This window comes from Carlito syrichta, unplaced genomic scaffold (genome assembly GCF_000164805.1).
Source record: "Carlito syrichta isolate Samal-C Ts95f unplaced genomic scaffold, Tarsius_syrichta-2.0.1 Scaffold303682, whole genome shotgun sequence".
Classification (NCBI taxonomy): domain Eukaryota; kingdom Metazoa; phylum Chordata; class Mammalia; order Primates; family Tarsiidae; genus Carlito; species Carlito syrichta.
This window is the reverse complement of record NW_007247778.1, coordinates 311,433-332,677: the sequence shown is the minus strand read 5'-3', so window position 1 is coordinate 332,677 and position 21,245 is coordinate 311,433.

Sequence of the window (21,245 nt, the reverse complement as noted above, 5' to 3'; positions counted from 1 at the left end):
CTGACAGGCTAATCCAAGATGAAGGGCAAGTGACACTCTGTACCATGTTCCTCCTGGGTGACATCCACATTTGAACAATTCTAACAGTAGCAAACATATTTTCCGTCAGACAGCATTTGACTGTTATCAACTCATTTAATACTCAGAGCAATCGTATGAGAGATTATTGTTATTTTCATTTTACATTTAGTGAAACTGAGGTACAAAATAAATGGCCCAAAAGCAGTCACGCTGCTTTTAAATAGGGAAGCTGGGATTCAAACCCCAGCAGTCAAGGTTTATTCAGTGCCTTAACCCAGAAATGTAAATAGGACACGCCTCCCAAGTCTACTCCATTTGATTGATAGTGACTGCTTGGAGTACTGTGATGAGAAAGACTTGGGAGCTATGTTTGGTGTTGATGAGAAATAATTCTAGGATTGATTAGCCAGGTCTTCCATGGGTTTAGGATGGAGAAGTGGTCAGACCTGGGCACGGCCAATAGGGGCCAGCACCTATCAGTTCATACTGTCCAGTGGACTGTCTAATTTACCAAATGAATCCAATTCTTATTTTTTTCCGCCATAGAAGTGGGAAGAGTGAGGTTGGGAACACAGTGGATTCAGTCTAAAGTGATCCCATGAGAACAACAGGGAGGAAGAAAAGGGCAGCTTTGGGGATGGGGCTTGCTCCTGCAAGCTGGCCATGAGGGCCTTCACCTCAAGCTGGTTGGTTATCACAATAACCTTGGTACTGCCTAAACTCAATTCTAGCTGATCCAGCAAGATACCTTCCCCTTCAACAAAGTTTCATCTTCCCATCGAATTACCGATAAGGATGAAGCCACAGAATTTGAGGTTGAACTAGTTCACACACTAGCTTTGCTGACTTCTGCAGATCTGACGCCTCCTCCAGCACTTAGAGACAGAGGTGATAGAGTCAAAGGGTAGAAGGAGTCAATGCAGGGGGCTTTTTCCCCCTGCCACATTATATTCCATAATGACCCAGCCGTGAAAGGACGGGGTGCTTCACACGATAATTCTTCTGTGTCAGTAATTTTAAACCTGAAGAGGTTTGATGTCCCATAAGCATATTCATCTTTCCTTGTTTATTAAATTAAGCCCTCCATGAATCTGCAACAACATACTGTTCATTAATAGGAAAAGAGACCATTGTTTCCCCCCAGGGAATATGTTGGCTCAGATCTGTTCCAAGGTAGACATAAATGAAGTGTGTGTGTGTGTGTGTGTGTGTGTGTGTGCATGCCTTGAGTAGAGGGTAATTAGGGAGGGGCCAAAAGCAAAGATAAAAAGAAGGAGAAGAGATCTCAAAGCTTAGCCCAGAAATATCCAAGAAGGAATTTTATCAGAACCAAATGTAAGTACTCCTGGCGGAGTGCCTAGCAAGATATTAGTTTTTATAAGGAGAAAAAGGAACATGTAAGTGTAGTGTCTCCATAGGAAGAAAACTGCAGATCTGTTCAGGAGAACCCCCACGCAAATTTCAAAACAGCTTACATATAGGAAAATCAGCTTTTTCCTTCTAACCACATTAACATAGTCAAACAACTGAAGAGAGAATTCTATTAACGAAGTGAGTCCCATCAAGCTAAAGCCTAGCAGTACTGCCGTCGGGGCTCGGTGGGGAATCTAATCATTTGCAGCTTGGACCAGAATAACGTGGAAATCCCATCCGTTTAGAGCCGTGTTACTACTCATGCTGACAGCAAATCCAGGAAGCCCAACACAAGTGGAGGGGACTTAAGAGAGAAGGAATGAAAGACGAGAGAAGAGTCAAAGATATTCTGGCAGCGTGTGATTCATAGGTGAGAAACCTTAGAGGTGTGGGGTGTATTGGGCCCCTCTTGTTTCAGACAACACACTTTCTTCAGAGAATATTACAGTAATATGCTCAAAATATCAGTCACAAAGGAAGTTGAGGAAATGTGTTGAGTAATCATGAATTGATACTATAATTACCCTAAATTTTCAAGTTTCCAGTTAAAGCCAATGGTTGTTTTGTAATAGAATCTAAGGAACATGGTTATAATGTGGGTTCAAAAAAGAGAACACTTTCATCCTCAATTCTTATGCTCAGCCTTAGGACGAAAATAAGATTACCGTGGGAGGGGAAGACTAGACAGAACATTTAGAAGGAGACCAGCAAGTGATTTCTGTCCATTCAGAAATACCAGTGACAGATGTGCTGTCTTTCAGGACTTTAGTGTAAAGGGAGATAAAGACCATGAGACATTTGCGTGACCTCGATATGGATGCATCTGTTGAGATTCCCAAGAGTGACTAGGACTGGAGCCACCCAGGGCCCTAAGCAGATAGGGAAATGAGAGAGGGGCTGTCTCTCTTCCTGGCATACTCTCTGCTAGTAGAAGGAATGCCAACAGCCATGTGAGGAGGTGTTCTTGGGAAGGAATGTCCTTAGATGGGGGTTCTGAGAAGGAGATTGAGTCCCCTGTGATCCTTCTGAAGTCTGTGTCTGGGCTCTCAGGATGCAGCAGTGATGGCTCTTCGATTAGGACAGATTCTCAGATGGAGACAACACAGAATAGGGCAGCACATTTGATGATAAGCATTATGACTGACCTTGACATTGATGAACACTGCCCAGACTCACCTGTCCCAGATACTCTGACAAAAACCAAACCAATCCATTCAGAGCAATAACATGATTAGGATCCCTGGGATATAAAGCAAGAAACTGCCCTGCTAGGTGTCCACAGAAGCGATGGCTATGGGTGCCAGCCAGGTCCTCGAATCTGAGTCCGGCCAAAGGCACCTACTGTCATCAAAGTGTCTTTTGGTGGTCTTCAGATTGCTGTTGAGTGATCCTGATTTGTGCCTCCCCTCCCTAAATGGCCACACAGAATTTCATGAATAATTGGAATCTTAAGCCTGGAAGAAAAAATATATTTCAATGAAATAGATGCCACTGTTATCAAGTCTTTATTACGCATCACAAAGCACATCCTTGAAACAACAGAGCTCTTGACCTCTGCACTTGGGAAGCCACCATATTTAGGCAGGGTGGTGTCAAGTGTGGGTGGGCAGATGGCTCTGGATGTTTCCAGAGTGGATACTGACTGTCCCCCGAGTCTTTGTGTACTTATCAGTCCAATGGCCAGGACTTGGCCCTGAGTTCCTGAGTTTATCTGGACTCTGCTGCCACTGCGTGACCTTCACCAAGTTATTCTCCTTTCTGGGTCTCTTTTCTTTTTCTCTAACATGGAGAGTTCTCTTGATCTTGATGTGAACCCCTCTTCTGTAATCAGATCTTAGTAAGCACCCAGGGTAGGATTTAGTGAAGTAGATTTCAAAGTAAATCAATATCAGTAGAATAGGTAAAAGTAGTCTACCAATGTAAATTTATGAAGTTGATAACTGGGGTTATGTAAAAAAAAAATTCCTATTCTTAGAAAACACACACTGAAGTATTTAGAGCTGAAGGGCCATGTATTTACGTTATTCTCAAACAGCTCAGAAAACAAATTATACATATCCCTAGAGAGAGAAAGAGAATTATTTTTAAGAAAATCCCTATAAAGCCAGCACTTAGAATATCAAGACTATCATTCTTCGGGTCAAAGTTCACCATAGATATTTAGAGTCAAGAGCCCGCCAGAAAGCCCATGACTCCCTGTGTTCCAACTTTCATAGACTTGTCAAGATGGATCAAGGCTTCATCCCTCCAACCTTCAGGTGCAAATGAGCTGTCAAGGGAGGTTTTCAGAAAGCAGTAAAGAGCCCCTTCCTTAGAGGCCAGGAGAGCCTGGGTCTCCCATTTTAGTCGAGGGAAGCTAAGTGGGACTTGCAACTCAAAATACGTAATGATTCGCCCCATGGTAATAAAGCAGCCCTGGAAAACTCCCTAGGGGGATTAATCTTAATCGGCAATTAAGATAAAGTCTGGGCACATTCTAATCCAGGGCTTAATCAGAGACATTTTAATGTGCTGCTGCCGTGTGGATATAAGACTGGGATTCCACTAATTGAGCCTGGAATGTGGGTGTGAGGAGGAGGACTCGCAGGGTGCGGGTTGCCTGTAGATCCAGCAGCGAAATGAGGTTTTGCAGAGTGTCAGATAGTCTTGGCTAGCATGGCCCTCACGTGTGGCTGGCCCTGCTGTTAGGCACACAGGTGAATGGCACCCTCCCATTTTTACTGCCGTACAACAGCAAGAAGGAAATTCCTACCAAGATGTACAGCAAACTTGTTGCTCATTGCTGAGAGCCCTGGTTCATGAGCTGGAAATCACAAAAGGTGTGGGGACCCATAGGAGGAAAAGCAAAATACTTCTTAGAAAAGAAGAAAAAATTAAAGCAATGTTCAAAGAAAGTTAAAGCCAGCATCATGACACTGTTGTTTTCCTTCTAAAACTTTCTTTTCTGCAAATTTCTAAATCCAACCAGTCATAGGATATAGCTTGTAAATGTCAATTCCCATTGACCATGACTTAGTACCTACCTGAGGTTAGCAAGAAACTCCTGCCACCTGCTCACCAGATAGTTTTGTCTCCAGTTGTGCCATTCTTAAATCCCACCTTGTCAGTCATGATTTAAGAACTTGATGCTGGCGTTAGCCCTGACATTCTCATTAGAAACCCAAGCATCCAGTTTAGACAGTATATACTTTAGAGAAGTGTATTTCATATTCTTGTCTTCATCACTAAATGCACTCCAGCCACCATGCTGCTACCTACATATTTCCAAGATCACACGTATCCCTTTGACCCCTAGAGGTAGGTGGGCACCAGGTCTTTCTCAGATGAGACCACTGATCTTCAGAGAGACCAGGCTTTACATTATTTATGCGCCTGTCCATGATAAATGAATCTGGCTATCAAACTTTTTGTCAGCTGAATGGTGGAGTGCATGAATACAGGCTTCCTCATGTTCACATCATGAAGAAGGAGTTGAGCCTTCTTTCAATGCAAAAAGTACTATGAGAAAGTCGAAGCTGCAGAAGACAGCAGCTCAGTGACAGTCAACTCAGTAGAACAAGTAAGTCAGCAGGTGTCTCGCAAGTGCCAGCTGTGATAGAGGCCTAGCTCGGGACTCTGTGAAGCACTCAGAGAGGCGTAAACCAAGGTCACTACTACCCAAGAGCTTGTGTCCTCTTGGGAAAAGTATAGCATACAGGTGAAATGATAGCCAAAGCTCTCAGGCAGTATATGAGAGGTCCCAGTGAATGATCCCCACAGAAAAGAGCTCTCTTACCTAAAAGGAGCAAGAGATACTTTTGGCTGAGTGTTCAGGGAAGACTTTCCTGAGGAGGCAGTCTTGAGTCATCCAGGGAAAGAGAAGAAAAGGAAACATTCCAGATGGAAAGATAACCCAAACTCAGTGGGGGATGCAATTGGGAAGAGCAAAAACCAAGGTAGAAAGAAAAGCATGAGAGTCAGGCTGTGGAGGACCCAGAGATCTTGCCTTAGGCGTTAAAGCTTGTCCCCTTATACAGTGTGGATAGGGTTGCCAGATTTAGGAAATACAAATACAGGATGCCCCAATAGACTGGAATTTTGGATAAACAAAGAATAATTTGTGATTTAAGTATGTCCCAAATATTAGATGGGACATAGTTAGACAAAGAATAGTATTTGTCATTTGTCTGGAATTCCAGTGTAACTGGGCATCCTGTATTTTATCTGGTACCCTTAACTGTGGGTATTAACCTTAGCTGTGAAGGTGTTAGAGGAGTCTTGTGAAGATAAATCTTTTCCCAAAAGGAACCGAAGAAGTATACATCAAGAACCGTGAAAGCTATTGGATGTAGTGCATGCCTGAAGACCCAGCAACTCAAGAGGCTGAGGCAGGAGGATCACTTAAGCCTAGGATTTTGAGGCTGTAGTGTATGCTAGGATTGCGCCTGTGAATATTGCACTGTAGTGTATGCTATGATTGTGACACTGCACTCCAACCTGGACAAAAATGCAAGGCCCTGTTTCTAAAAAAAGGGAACTGTGAGGCCTCTCACCCTATGCTTTCCTTTATGGGAAAGTTTGGTGGAGATTCCATGCCCTATCTAAGGGGTCCCCTCTAGCTGAAATGCAGGAATTACCTGGTTATGAGATATGAGCTTAACATGAACCAGGAATTCAATCATGTCACAAATGAAATAGTTGTCTCTGAGAAGGCTGGTTAGTGCAGAGCTGAATTAGGCTTTGAAAACATTGCTTCTTACAAACCCCTGACTTCCAGGTTTTTTACACCTGCCTGTGTGTACTGGTCAGTTAAAAAACACAAAAGGAGATCAGACATAATAGCTAAGACATACAAAGCATAAAAGGAAGATTATATTGGACCACTACAATTTTCATTAAAATCTTTTTCCTCCAAGAAAAAAGGAATTTGAACATTTGTAGTTTTCAGAATTTAAATGGGCAACATTCAGAAACAAAAAGTCCTTTAACGAAGGTGTAAATTGTGCCTTTTTAAAATGACTTTTCTTCCTTACCCTGGTACCCACAATAATGAACACTCCTACCCAATCAAAATATGAAAACAAAATTGGAGCTGTGTCAGCATCTTGGCTGCAAATAAAACTCAAAACAGGTTATAGCACATGCTAGGAATACAAAATAAGGTTAGAAATAATGCTTCAGCTGTGAGTTCTTCAGGCTGTGGAAATAATAGAGCATAATTTAGTAGAAGAGGAACGAGGGAGTCAGCATACCCAGGAAAAATGAAAGACGCACGAGAAATGCAAGGGGTAGGAAACGGGGTCGGAAGAAACTCAAGGGTGACAATAGGTAGCTAATCATTAGAGGAGAAGAAAGGTCCCGCGTGGTCAGAGAAGTTTCAGGAGCCTACAAGGTGGCCCGGTCGAGTTTTATAGAAAGTGCTTATCATAGTGTGTTTTCAAGGTGGTTCCGAACGGACATCAGAGAGGCAGGTCTGTAGCATAAGGGTTTGTAACATCAATGTTTGACTCTCAACGAGACCAGAAAGAAGGAATCCACTGAGATCTAAGCAGTCTTTTGTTACCTGGTGACGAGAACACTCGAGGATGGTTTATTGTATTTGTCTAAGGTTATCCCCTAAACCCTAACCAAATTTGTAGAGCAGCTCTGTCATTATCTTGGCTTACAGGTGCAGATGTCAGCTCACAGTGTTCAATCAAATGGCTGTTTTGTTCTTTGTGCAACTTCATCAAGATATTACTGGTTCAAATACCCCCCACCTCTTAAGAAGGCCTAACCCTGTGAATAAAGACAAGACAAAATAGTTAACAGGTTTTCTGCTTCATATTGTATTTGCAAGACACTTATCAGGACAGTTATCTCAAATAGCATTTTGCACATTAACTTTCATTCTAACTCAATTAAAGAGTATTTTTCTTAAATATTTATCATGGAAGTTAATTTCCCTTTGTACTTTACTTCCTGGGGCTAACAGTTAAGAACCTGTTATTCAAGGAAAGGGGCGGCCTTTCTTTACTCTCTGTTCACACCAGGAAAAACATAATTCAAAAACCTGATCTCTACCGCACGCCAATCTTGAATAGGGCGTCAGTTGCCTGATTGGGACGATGGCCCAAGTTTCACAGGCTGTGTGCACGGTTCACATTTTAAAAATAACCACACATGCAGTGCACATTCACTGAAGATTTGTTAGGGATGAGACATGAACATATGTCCACGGAAACTCCGCTAAATGTACTACTGCCTCCATTCTGCATCCTCTCTTGAAATAATGGTTTTGTGAGAAGACTCCCTTCTCACCTTTACGAACTCACTGCCAAAGTCAGCTCCCATGCCCCCCCCACAACCCGGTCAATCCTCTCTTATTGCGTATGATGAGCTCATCAGAAAGAACAAAAACCCATCTGATCAAGCCAGCCTTCACCTCTGTGAGGCACCTGCTCTTAATTTTACCACTTGTGATCCGATTGTGAGACAGATTGGAAGCTTCAGCCTCTGGTTTGGTTTAGTCCACACATGTACTGCTCCATGTTAATTGTTCTTAAACGAGGCCTTTAGTGGTTAGCTGTAAAGGCACGTAGCCTACACTTTCCAAAATGGTATGGGAATGGAGAATAAAAGCTGAAAGTCCAGTTGAGGCCTGACCAATGATTTGGAGGGATGTAGGTTTCCTATGCCCCATGTGAGAAAGGCATTCAGCAGCCCACAGTTCACACCTGGGCAGACCTGCCCATACTTTCTGGCATGTTCACAGGCCCCTAGTGGGACTGTTCGTTTCTTGATGAACTGTACAGCCCTGCCATGATCCTGCAGTGCACATATGCCAGTTCCTCATTACCCATTCCATGCCCAGCGAGTTTCTGATGTGTTTCAAATTTGAAGTCGCTTGATGAATTTATCTGGGTCTTCGAAGTAGTGAGTGTGTTGCCATCTGGCAACAGAGGAGTGAGTGGCAAAGTCTTGTTAAGCAGAAAAGGTGGAGGCTGTGTGAGGGCATAGTGATGGGGGATGAGAGAACAAACGAACACATGGATGGAATTTGCCAATGACCGCTCCAGTTCCATTTGCCTTCCCCAAGGAGGTCTTGGCAGGTGTGTTGTTCAGGTCCTTCAACCCCAAAGACCACCCTGCGTTGAGCATTTCCTGCATGTAAGCACACATACTGTGCATGGCAGGGTCCCGTGATGAATGAGATAGGGTCATGTCCTTAAGGAACTGAAAGTCAGATGAGAGGAGACAGGATATGGACCTTTCACCCCAGGACGTGTGAGTAAACTGGGGGGCTCTGGGAGCTCCAGAGTCAGAATACCTGACTCAGAGGTCATGAAAATCTTCACAAAGGAGCTGGCAGTTAAGCTGGGCCTTGCAAGACAGGAAGGAATTTCCAGGTACAGAAGGAGGAGGGTGAGGAGAGGGCATAGCATTCGCAAATTAAAATGACGAGGAGTAGGCGACAGCCAGAAGCTTGGGTTGGCTAGATTAGAGCAGAGTCCATGAGGATGTAAGAGGAGGGTGTGGGACTGGGAGCCCCTGCTGCACCCTTCCTGGGGACTTTCTTGCAGTTCTAACTGGAAAGAGGGATGCTTCGAAGCCAATGCCTGTAGTCCTAACACCCCCCTCTTCCACTCTTCAACTGTGTTAAATAGGACAAGGTTCTTAGAAACAGAGAGCCTCCATTTTTTTCATGTGTAAAGTGAATATTGACATCTCAGGCTTGTAAATGTGTTGGGAAGATCAAAGGCAATGATATCTTGAGGGCACCTGCCTGTGTCCCTCCAATTTGCCAGTTATTATTATTTTCCTTTGGTGTGTCCTTGCCCTGGATCACAGACTCAAAACTCCAGTGGCCCAGCAGGCATCATAAAGGTAACAAGAGAGCCAAGTCTGAGTTGAAAAGGAACATATATCCCATCCAAAACAAGACCCGTGCAGGCAGGAAGTGCTACCCAATCCTATTTTCCCATTTTCTAGGAGAGGCTGGAAGTATAGGTCTCTAAGTGAAATTCTCCATCTTTTCCGTGCTGGCTGCTAATCTGACTTGAAAACACAGCGCAGGCAAAACAGTGCATGTCCGTGGGCCACACACGACCTGAGGGCTGCCAGTTGACAGCCTTTGATCTCCATCTTCTCTCCTACCACATTCCAGACTCTTACAGGACAAGGGCTGTGGTTGTTAATGATTCGTATCAGGGCTGGCTCATGGCAGATGCTTCGTGGTTGGAGGGCACTGACTTTAGCCACATACAGACATCGACACCAGGGGCGAGGACAACAAGTGAGGTGTTCAAAAGTGCAGAATTCAAAGAGTGACCCAATGCCATAGCACAAGCCCAGGAATGAAAACTTTTAAAACTCGGCCACAGCAAGAAGCTCCTGGGAGAGAAGCAGATCCTTGGGAAAAAAAAAATGTGCAGTCTGTGAAGGGCAAAGTTTGGCAATCTATTAAACAGCAAGTTACAATAGGCGAGTGCAGAGATCACAGAGGCAGGGATTAATGTACACACATCTATACAGGGAACTTTGATGCTTTCAAATGCCTCCTCGCCATCTGAAAATCAGGCAGCAGGCATCGCCTACATATTTCACAGCAGTCTACCTGTCTGGGTGTTTGGGCTTGACAGCAGGAAGCTCTTTGAAATGAGGCTGAGGCATTTCAAACACTTCTGCTTGAATATCCAGTTTGTATATTCTGCTGATGCCTTTTTAAATTGGCTTTATTTTACTTTAATTTTTTTTTTTAACTAATTCTGGAAGCTCCTATTAAGTCAGAAGTCTGCAAAAGAGCAAATTACAAAGCCTTCTGACACTCTCAAGTGAGTGATTCGTACACAGCCTCACAGGCTCACACACAATCCCATATAACAAGGAAGGAGAGAAGTTATATTCACAGAGCAGAACTATTTTCAACAGCAGTCCAGTAAAAAGTGCCAAATGTTTGAACCATTTGACTCCTGCCCAGATAATATCATAATGGTTTAGGGAGGGATGTTTACAGCTTTCTATGAGCAATAAATAATTTAGAAGCCATTCATTAAAACCTTCTAAATTACAGGCACTGCAGGCACATTCCTTCTTTTAAGAAGGAAAAGATGACCTGGAAATTGGTCCCCAGTTTCTTGCCTTCTTCCCTTTGATTCTCTCTTTGCTTTTCTTCTTACTAGCTAAGTGAGTAAAGCGTCAGCATTAGGGGTTTATACCACCATACATGCTTAGAACCACAGCACAGGCAAAAGTGTAGCTGGGTTGCACTGGCCTGGTGACATCATGGGTGGAAATCTGAAGACCTTTCATTTTATTCTGAGGTCCACAGAGGTCTTGCTCATGCTTCTCTGCCTGTTTTTAAAAGGAGGTGCCCATGAACTGGCAGTGAAGAGGAGAATGTAAGGATTTGCATGAAGGAGGTTCTGTGACTCAGGCTTTCACAGTCGCCTCATAGAAGGCAAAAAAAAAAATTATCCTCATCCGAATCATGGTGAAGGTGTGGTTCCTTGGCTATTTCTTCTAACACCACACTGCAAAGCCTTGATTGTGGGGTGTGGGAATCTTGCACAAGACCTAACCAAGCCAGAGAGGATTAGCTTTAATTTCATTCAAAAGCTGTAAGTAGGAGAAAAAGTTGTCAGTACCCTAAGGCAATACTTAGGGAACAGGTAGAAGATGGCATGATGGTTTCAGGAGTGACAGGAAGACCATGATTCTGAGTTGATCTCAAGAACTCCCTGGCCCAACTCGGTGGGCACACATTGTACTTATTTTCCTTTGGCTTGGTGGAGGATCTTTGGGAGGAAGGAGGACTAGTTTGGCTCATAGATATAAAAGGTAAGAAACCAAACTGCTGATGTGGGCCAAAGTCCTTCCCTTTCCAAAATAGCCTAGATCAGGGAAAAAGAGAGAGGAATTAGATATGAGTCCTGGGTTCAAGGATCTTCCCAATATTAAGTCATCCCTACCCCTAATGTCAACATTTCTGATTTCCACTGTTTTTTCACCATTTGAAATTTTGCACCAACTTCCAGTTCACTGGAAATGAAGGCAACACATAATGCTGTCTTCTGTGGTAACCATCTTTAGGCTGGCTCTTTTCGTTGAAAGTACTGTTGAGAGGACATGTTTCTGGTTCCAGGCACAGAAGCCATCTCCAGCTAAATGATGAACGCGCTTTTTAAAGATGTCCTTTTTATGGCTTCTTAGCTGACAAAGCATTTTAAGCACAACGTGTTAAAGGGGCACAATCTTAAAGTAATGTGGGTGGAAAGGAAGGCATTTTATGTGAGCAGGAATGTCAAAGCAGAGCTTTATCAATGAGTAGAATTTCCTGTAAGTAGAAAGATAAATGAATTAGTAACTCAGAGTAATTTCTAAAAAAATACATATCCAGATGAAAGCTCGGATAAGTTTGATCCCTTTTCACCAATGAAGTATGATCTCTAATTAGGTTTCCATGCAGACGGTGCAGACTTGGAGTACATTTCTGAATCTAGTTGACCTTTTCAGCTGGAGAAGCCAAATGATTTCCATTCCATGCTCTTTAATTCTGGAGGAATTTCTAATTTGTTGCCAGAGATAAAAACCCACTCCAAACAGGAAAAAAGTTTTAAATAGTCCAGAGCCCCATTTATAGAACATTAAAATTTGAGAGCTGGGAGAACCCTGAGAGACCATTTTATTCAATCCCTTTATTTTACTGATAACAAAACTGAAGGCCAGAGAAAATCAAAGACTCGCCCAAGGTCACTCAGGGACTTAGGACCCAGGACTAGAACCCACGGCTCCTACTTCCCACCCCAGGCTCTCTGTTGGTCTGGTTTCTCATTTGCCTGCCAGGCTTTTTTATGCTGTCCAGATGTTGCTGTGAATCAAAGGTCCCTCACTGAACTCCACCATCAGACCTGCTTCAGGGAAACTTCCACAGGCCAACACCTACCCTCTTGCCTTCTTAATATCATTTGGAAATTCTCTATTCTCTCACCTTATTAATGTTAAAACAAAACGGGTTCTTTTATTGCCACAGGCAGCAGGAAAGTGAAGTTCTTGATGGAAGCAAGTGTCTTCCCTAGTGAGAGCAAGTAAATTAGTTCTGAGGTCCTCTCACTCACTGTAACTGTAATGAGAGAGACACCAGCCCTGCTTCATTAATGAGATGCCAATCACAAAGGGAGCAGGCTCAGAGAGCCTTTGGGGGGGGGGAAGCAGGGGAGAGCGGTGATTGGCACTGTACTAAGAAGGGAGGACGCGGAAAATAAAAGCCTCCAGAGGTGGTAAAACACACTTGGACGATCTCGAATCAGAAGGGTCGGTCCGACGGGAGTGTGCAGTGCTCTTGAACAGGCAAGTCAGCGTGTCTTATGGCAAACATCTTTGAGCAGGAGAACTGGGGAGCTACCTTCTGGCATGCTCCCCCACATACACTTCCTGAGGCAAGGTTGGGTTCATGCTAAGTGTGTCCCACACGGGGACTCATATGATTGGTGACAGTTGGGGCTCGCTAATGATTGGGTTCTCTTGGAAGGTTGGCAGCAGCGTGTCTCGCCTCTCCTCTGTCTTAGATCTTGTCAAGAGTTTAACATGCTGTGTAACCTCCTAAACTTTCAAAAGGAAACTTTTTAGAAGAAAGTTGAGGAAAAGGAGTTTGATGCTAAGGGAATCTTGTCCTTGCAGGAAATAATTTCCCTGGTAGGAGAACTGTTTTTACATTTGTCCAAGGACCGGTTAACCCAAGGCCCATGTTTCCAGGGCAGTGGAAACATCTAAGTCACATCTGTTTAGGTCTTTCTCTCCACAACACTGACCAGGCAGTGCTTGCTGTCTTTCCCGCTCAGCTCCCGAATAGCATTTGTGGCATTGTCAAGAAAATTCTAGAAAAAGATCTGTGCAATTTTCCTGGCTCAGTTTTCACTATCTGCAGGCTGCCTTTGCTTCGGAAGGTTGGTAAAATTGTGTGCAGTTCGGAAATAAATAGAACTTAAAGATGTAATTAAATGCCTTTTTTCCCCACTTGTTTTTCTCCCCCTGAAAGCATTTTTTGAAACATAAATATGGGTCTATATGAAGGTTAAGAGACTTTCAGCACTCAAAACAACTTAATAAAATGTCTGAGCACACAATTAGGCATGCTTATGTCCTTCAAGAATCAGGTAGCGGAAGTTCTAATTGGCAAAGCGGCATCTTGAATGTCATTTTCTAAACCCATTAGACCATGTCTAACAGAGAAAGAGGACAAGCAGCAGCAGTTTACAAAATACCAATAGTGTCCCTCTTGGAGACATAATTTTAGGGTAGGAGTTAGATGATATTGAACTTGTAGATGTAACAAAATGTAGCTACAAAGCCACAATCCCTCCAAGTAAAATGGCATTTCTTAAGATTGTGTGTAGGTTTGCCTAATAATAGTAGGAGTAAATATGTACACAAGCAACCTAGAGACACTCTTCTCCCCCCCTCCCCCACCGCGTGTAATTGGGGGGTGCAGGGTATGCTTCTTTAAAGACACTCAGTCACCAGTAATGTGTCCTTCTTCCTTTGAATTCTCGGTGACCTTCCTCCATAGATCAGGCAAGGTCCAAGCCTGTCTTTTGATAGAAAGACAGCACATCTGTCTTTGGTTATTCAAGTCTGATACCATAACCTTTGTGTCTGGCTGCTTTGAGCTTACACCAACAAAACTGAAATTAGGAAGAACCGAAAGTTTTGAATAGATCCAAGCCAGAGTTGAACCTCCCAGAGATGTTAGCTTGCCTGAAAACCCCTTGTTTAATTTAGCTGTACTTTGGAAAATCTGATGCGACTCACCTAGAAATTTCATTATTTGTGAAGACCAAAAGGAAGAATCACCAAAAGAAAATAAAGATTCCTAAAACCAACTGCGTTTTATTTTTGACATTTTGTTTCTGCTAGAAACATTTTTTTTTTTTTCAGAAACTTGCTTGACAAAATCTCATTTGTATGTTTTTCCTCCATATATTAGACACCTGGGTTTTTTAAGATAAAATTCTTGCAGATGTTTTGGATTAATTTGTTTTCAAAAGTACTCAAGAACTTGATTTCCTAGAACTAGATTTTTTTCTTTATTACCAGTCACTGGGGTTTGCGAGGAGGGAGGAACTGAGCTAGCAATTAGCAAGTCGGAAAGAATCACATCCTCCTGGTTTTTAGGGAATATTTGAAATTGAACAAAGCACCTGATTCAGCTTTAAGCAAAACTTATTTTGTCAACTTTGTCAGGACCAAAATTCTCATATAGTGATTTGAATTTAGTTAGAGACACATCTAAAGGGTTAGGGTGAAGGAGAGACGTCTACCCTACAAATGGCTCTTGGGAAAATGAAGGAATTTCCATTTTACTTACTCGGCCATGCTGTGGAAGAGGTATTTCTCCAAGCTGATAAGTGAGCCATTTTTGCAAAGCATAGAAGAACATTCTGGGCAAGAGCTTGTAAGCAGAAAAGGCCTGGGATAAAACATTGTTTTTAAAAAACATATCTATGTATATATATATATAGAGAGAGAGAGAGAGAGAGAGAGAAAGAGAGAGAGAGAGAGACAGAAAGAGATCTATCTATATAGTAAAAGAGGGTTGCCCAGCACGTTCTCAACGAGTACTTGTAGTGAACTAGCTCTTCTACACGTTTAGCATAAAATAATTGATGTTTGTAATGCTGACCCTAAGGCATACAGGATCCCAAAGTGCCTTCTGAATCATCAAAGCATGATTCATTGCATTCTGGGTGGTTTTCTTGTTGAGCATATTTTATTGTATACTAATCCCTTTGAAAATTGGTGATACATCTGTGAAAGGTATCAGAGGTTCACACACAGCCACAACCAGCAGTGGGAAGTGTGTTTTGGTGTACGTCCAGGCCGAATGTCCCCCACCGCCTCCATCCTGCTGCCCCCGAGAGGCAGTGCTGCCCATGAGACCTGCACCCGTTGGCCTCTGGGAAGGTTTCATTCAGCTCTTCCCTCTCCTCCCTTTCCTGCTCAGCTTGCTAGTAGGAGCCCACGTATAAGCAGCAACTCCATACTCCCAACCCCTCCCTTTGCCCAAAAGGAGAAGGGCCCAAAACTTGGGGCAGCACGACTTAGGTTGAGCCAAAAAATTGTCTGATGTTTGACCACTTTTTTATCTACAAAAGCAACAATTTCATATAACCCATCTCCGTGGCTACAAATACCAGGCACCTGTGTGTGAAGATGTGCATCATCTTTCAAAGACCCAGAAGACTTGATTAACAAAAACACCAGTGCCCCCTCAGATCACACAGTGTGTCGCCCTTGGTCTTTTAAGCAAGTAACTTTTTCTTTCTTTGCCATTCCTTAGCTCTTAACCAAGAATAGACCCCCCAGAATTTCCACAGCGCTGCTATGTATGAGGTGGAAATGGCCTTCCTATTTCTTGGTATGCTGTTTATATTTTAATGCTGTTTACACATGAAATATTCCATAAATATTCATACAGCGCCTGTACAAAGGAAAGGCTTCGAAGAGCTCTTTATTAACAAGCTCCCTTATGGAAGGGTAACTATGGGAGAGAGGGATTTGATCCATCCTCCCCAAGTTCTCACACAAAAACTCAACTATCCTCTTTACACATAATGTGGGGGTGACCTGGGATTTCCCAGCTAAATTCACAGCTAAAAGTGTCAGCTAATGAATTATTCCAAGTAAGTTAACAGACCAAGGGAATCCTTCTTCAGTCCCATGCCAGCGCTCCCTTCATTAGCAAATACTTTTAATCTGGGAGAAAAATCAAGGAGGTACCAGAGAATGGTGGACCTACACACAGCCCCTCTGCAGTTTCTTGACCCTGGTGATCATTTGACATTTGTTACAAGAGCATTTTACTCTTCCAAAGCAAAGCTTAGAAATATTAGACAATTTTTTTTTTTTTTTTTGAGTTGGAGTCTCACTCTGTCGCCCAGACTGGAGTGCAGTGGCCGCTCCCGGCCACCGCAGCCTCCACCTGCTGGTCTCCGGCGATCCTTCCGCCTCAACCTTCCGAGTAGCCGGAATTACAGGTGTGTGCTACCACGCCCGGCTGATTTTTTGATTTATTGTAGAGATGAGGTCTTGCTACCCAGGCGGGTCTTAAACCTGCGGGCTCAGGCAATCCACTCACCTCAGCCTCCCAAAGGCGCAGGATTACAGGCTGAGCCACCGAGCCCGGCACAATATTAGAAAATTTAAAAGAATAAAAATAAACTTAGAGCGCATTTAATGAAGTAAAGTGAAACCTTTAAACATACACACAAGTTGAACTTTTAATAAAATACTTAGGGGCTTCAAATTTAAAACTGTAAATCTTTCTCTCTCTCTCCAAGTTTATACATTTTAAAAATTTAAAATATTGAGTTGAGTGACTTAGCAAGTCCAAAATACTATCTGACTAATCTTTATGCCAAAGAAATCAAACATAGCACATCATTTTGTATCTCTTTGAGAGGAGGAAATAGGAGAGTAAATGATGCCCCCCCCACAACCTTTGTATCAAAGATGGTTGAATGCTTCTCTCAGTTCCATCAGATCATCTTAGCTGCCAAAATAATATTTGGGAAAAGAGTAGGTAGGAGGGAGAATGGAACTGGCAGCCCCTGAGATCCACAGGGCACCATTTGGCACGCACTTCTTTGAGGCCTACCCAAAAGTGGTTAATCAGAGAGTAGGGACGATGTCAGATTACATTAGAGGCAGATTTCTCTATGTTTATGGGCAAGTCTGAGACGGCCAGTCTTTCAGGTCTGGAGCTGCGGTTGCACGCAAAATGTGATCCTAAAAATGAAACGCCAGTGTTTCATCCTTCCAACGACTCGGCTTCCTCATTATTCTCTCGTGGGAATTGTGGTTGCTACTGACTCCAGTGTGTCCCCTCCCCTGCTTTTGGTGATGTACTAATTGCTAATGTGGCCCCACGTCCCCTTCAACCTGGATTCCTGCGGAGGGTCCTAAAGTGAGGCTTCAAGGAATCTCAAGGTAAAAACCAACAACTAGAACTATGAAGACCTGAAATGCACAAAGCTGTGTATATATTTATGTGTGTTGTGATGTTCACCCTCAAACATCGTCTGGGCTGGACTCTGTGGGGCAGGGCTCTCAGCGTGTTCCCTCGGGCTCTCCTTGGGGAATATTTCTTAGCAGAGAGCATTTTTGTTGCATGAAGCCACAGCTGTATGTGGCCACTGAGTCAACCATCTTGACGTCAGTTAGTTCTTTCCAGTTGTCCTAATCACTGTTCATTGAGCATCTGATTGGATTAGGATAGGCTGGTGAAGGTCAGCCGAATCAAGGTGTAGCAAAGAGAAAAACCACTGAGCTGACAATCTAAAGAATGGTTTCAGCCTCAGCTCAGCTACCTCGCTATGTGACATTCAAATCTCTTAACCACTCCGAACCTCAGTTTCTCTGTCTGCAAAATGGTATCTGTCTAGCTTCTCTTATCAGTCTTTCAGCATTCTTACATAAGATTAAATGAGCTGGTAGGTGTGAAAACTCTTTAATCCATCTGCATTATTGGCTGGAACTCTATAGTTGGTTGACACCACGCTACAGGAGATAATTTGAGAATGACTTTGCAGGAAACTTCTGTGCAGTCAGAAAGTATTCTTTTATTGTGTACCAATGGTAGTAAAAACAACACAACAACAACAACAAGAGAGACAGGTCAGTTGGATTCGCTTGATCATTGCCACTTTAAAGATGAGCAAAAAATAGTTGAGTGCATCATGACAAATTCTTTGCATTAACTGTTACCATGGAAATGAAAAGGAAAATCCCCACTCCCCATTGTATGTGAAACAGAGAAGTCTAAAGCATTGGAACAAGTTGTGGCAAATGGACAGGGTATCCCAGAATGACACCTAGGTGGAACTGGTGGCATCCACCCAAGAGTTTTGAAGGAACTCAAGGGTGAAATTGTGGGACTGTTAGCCAAAATGTGTGACTTGTTACAAATGGGTACTATACTCCAGACCTGGCAAATTGCCACCCCAACGCTGAATGACAAGACGTACAAACAAGTGAGTCTCCCTTGTATACCTGACAAGCTGGTAGACTGAGTGGTCAGCGTCACTGAATGCATGCTCGTCATTGCACAGAATATTGCTGAGTATTCACCCCAACCCAGGCACTATGCCGCACAGTAGACGTGAACAAGTGGAAGTGTCTAGAAGACTGTTTAACAAGGGGTCTGAAAACTTCAGGACTGCAAGCACAGATTTGAGGAGGAGTTGGCATATAGGGCAAAGGAGGCCAATAGCCTTCACTAGGAGTACCAGTCCCACCAACTGGAAGATCCTGCTAGGATCACCTCGCATGCCAGGACTATACTATCCTGAAAAGAGGGTGGCGATCTACTCACAAGCTCTGTGTCCCTGGGCAGTACCGTGTTCTGTATCTGCCTTCTCCCTGTGGAAGGATATTTGGATTCTGAGGGTGAAGGATGGCTGTGAGAACCCAGGGAAAGCATGAAAAGGGAGAAGAGAAGAGGTTGAAAGGTCGAATCCTACACAAAGCAAGCACTTGGGGCGGGGGTGAAGAATCAGCAAGGGAGGCCGAAAAGGTTCATCATTTATTAATCCATTCATTTATGCAGTAAGAAAGCATAGGGCACTTTCTAAGTGCCATGTACTATTTTACACCCTGAAGTCACATCTGGAGAGCAGACAGTGCTCTGTCTTTTGGAACAGCAAGAACAATGTCAGATAGGAATAAACACTCAGAATCAGAAGGGGGTGACGTGGTGCAGAGGAACTGAATGGGTCCTTCAGCCATTGGGTCTGCTCTTTGGGGAGCTGAGACCTGAAAGGCAGGACTTGGCCAGGTATGCAAAGAATTGGGAGAAGAGCATTCCAAGCAAAAGAAACAGCTAGTGCAAAGGCCCCGAGGCAGAGACAATAACAGAAATATACTCTTCTCAGAAGTGTGACTGGGTAAGGTGGCAGCTTGCAGGGAAGACAGGGCTGAGGAAGAGGTTTCTTGAGACCTCTTACACTTGGTTGGTTGGCTTTATTATACAATAAAAAGACCTGATAATGTTCATAGATTGAGGGTAAGAAGAAAGTGGAGAGGGAAAGATTGATGACACAGAAGAAAGAAAGGATGATCCATGGTGCCAAGAGGGACATTTGTCTTGGAGAAGGAACAAAGATGGTAAGGACAGGGGGAAGTATAAAGCATTAGAACAGCATTCCCGAACCACTTCTAAACCTGGGAATTCATTTCATAGTCAAATATATCATTTGAGAAATTGTGTAATCATCTGATCATTTTGCATATCATGCAAAATGAAGCAATTTAATGTTTTAAAATGTGTCATTTTAGATAAGTATATGTTAAATATTTTATTACAAAATTAATTGAATACAATATTTACTAATATTCATGGATTATAATAATACATTCTGAATGAGAATAACAAGTGATACGCATGGCTTAGTTTACTTTAATTATGTAAGAAATCACAATTTATAAAGCATACATTCAAATGACACCTATTAGCGTGCTTAGTTTGGAAACCAAATGCATATTATACTGTTGGTTGAAATTGAGTTGTGTATCATAGTATCAAAAATAGACAAAAACAAAGTCTGCTTTTACAGCTAATAGTAGGAAACCTCATTGTTTGGGTTTAAACAATGGTTTTTATTCTTTGTTTCTTTTATTTCTACATGGTGAAATAAAAGAAAGAATTTCTGGCCACTGTTTAACAAAAAAAACTTTTGTGCAAATAATCAAAACCCAAACTGGATCGAAGCAACACCAAATTTTCTGTTATTAACATTGAATTTTGAAATTATGGAGTGATTTCAGCGGGTTATGTGAGCGGTAGATGGAATTCTAAAATCTGGTGCAGAACATCTTGAAGCAAGAGTATCTACAAAATTTCTATCATTATATATATATATATGCACATTCTTCATAAGCTTCTCACACTTTTACTTCAGAATTCTCCTGCTATTGCCTTTACCAAAAACCCATTGTGGGCAAGAATTAGGCAACACAATCAATTAAACAATGAACAAAAAATAACCATTTTTAATTGCATGATGGTTCACTTACTACAATTACTTTTATCATCTGGCTCACTGTCAATGGCAGAGGGTGAACAAGTTATGAGCACAGGTACCTGGTGCTCTTTTCAAAGGAAACCATATGTAGGTAGTCATTATTTATTTAAGTATTTACATAGAAATGAAAATTAAAATATTTACATAGAAATTAAATGATCCCCTTTAATGATGTGAGCACCCTGCAAAGTCTTTGGGAAGCCTGGGTTTCCTGGACTTGGGAAGAGAAGATGGAGATATTGGGGATGTTAAGCTCCCTGAGGATAGAGGGCTCGTTTTGTTCACTGCTGCATCCTCTATGCCTTGGCAGTGCCTGGCATAGAATAAACACTCAACAATACAAGTATTTGCTGAATAGATGAGTGAATGGACACATGCATGCAGGCTAAGCAAAGTCCAAGTCCTCTGCAGAGGTGTGGAATGGTGGGAAAGAGGGCTTCGAGGTGAACGAAGACACTGCTGTAGGAGAGAGGGAACCAGCAGGGGATGGAATAGCAAACAACCTCATGGATGAAGAGGCATGAAATTTCCAGGAAGGACAACCATTTATCCCCACACTATTTCTTGAACAATAATGCTGTGAAATTCAAAGATGAAAAAAACTCAGTGCTCATCCTTCAAGAAGCTCTCTGAGTTTATGGGGGTAATAAAACAAATATCCATTCTCGACTGTGCACATGCAATCTTATTCCACAGACATTAGAGGGAAAGGCAGAGGAGTCTAACAGAGGCAGTGCTAGCCTCAAGGAAAAAGAAAACAAAGTACCAATTTCA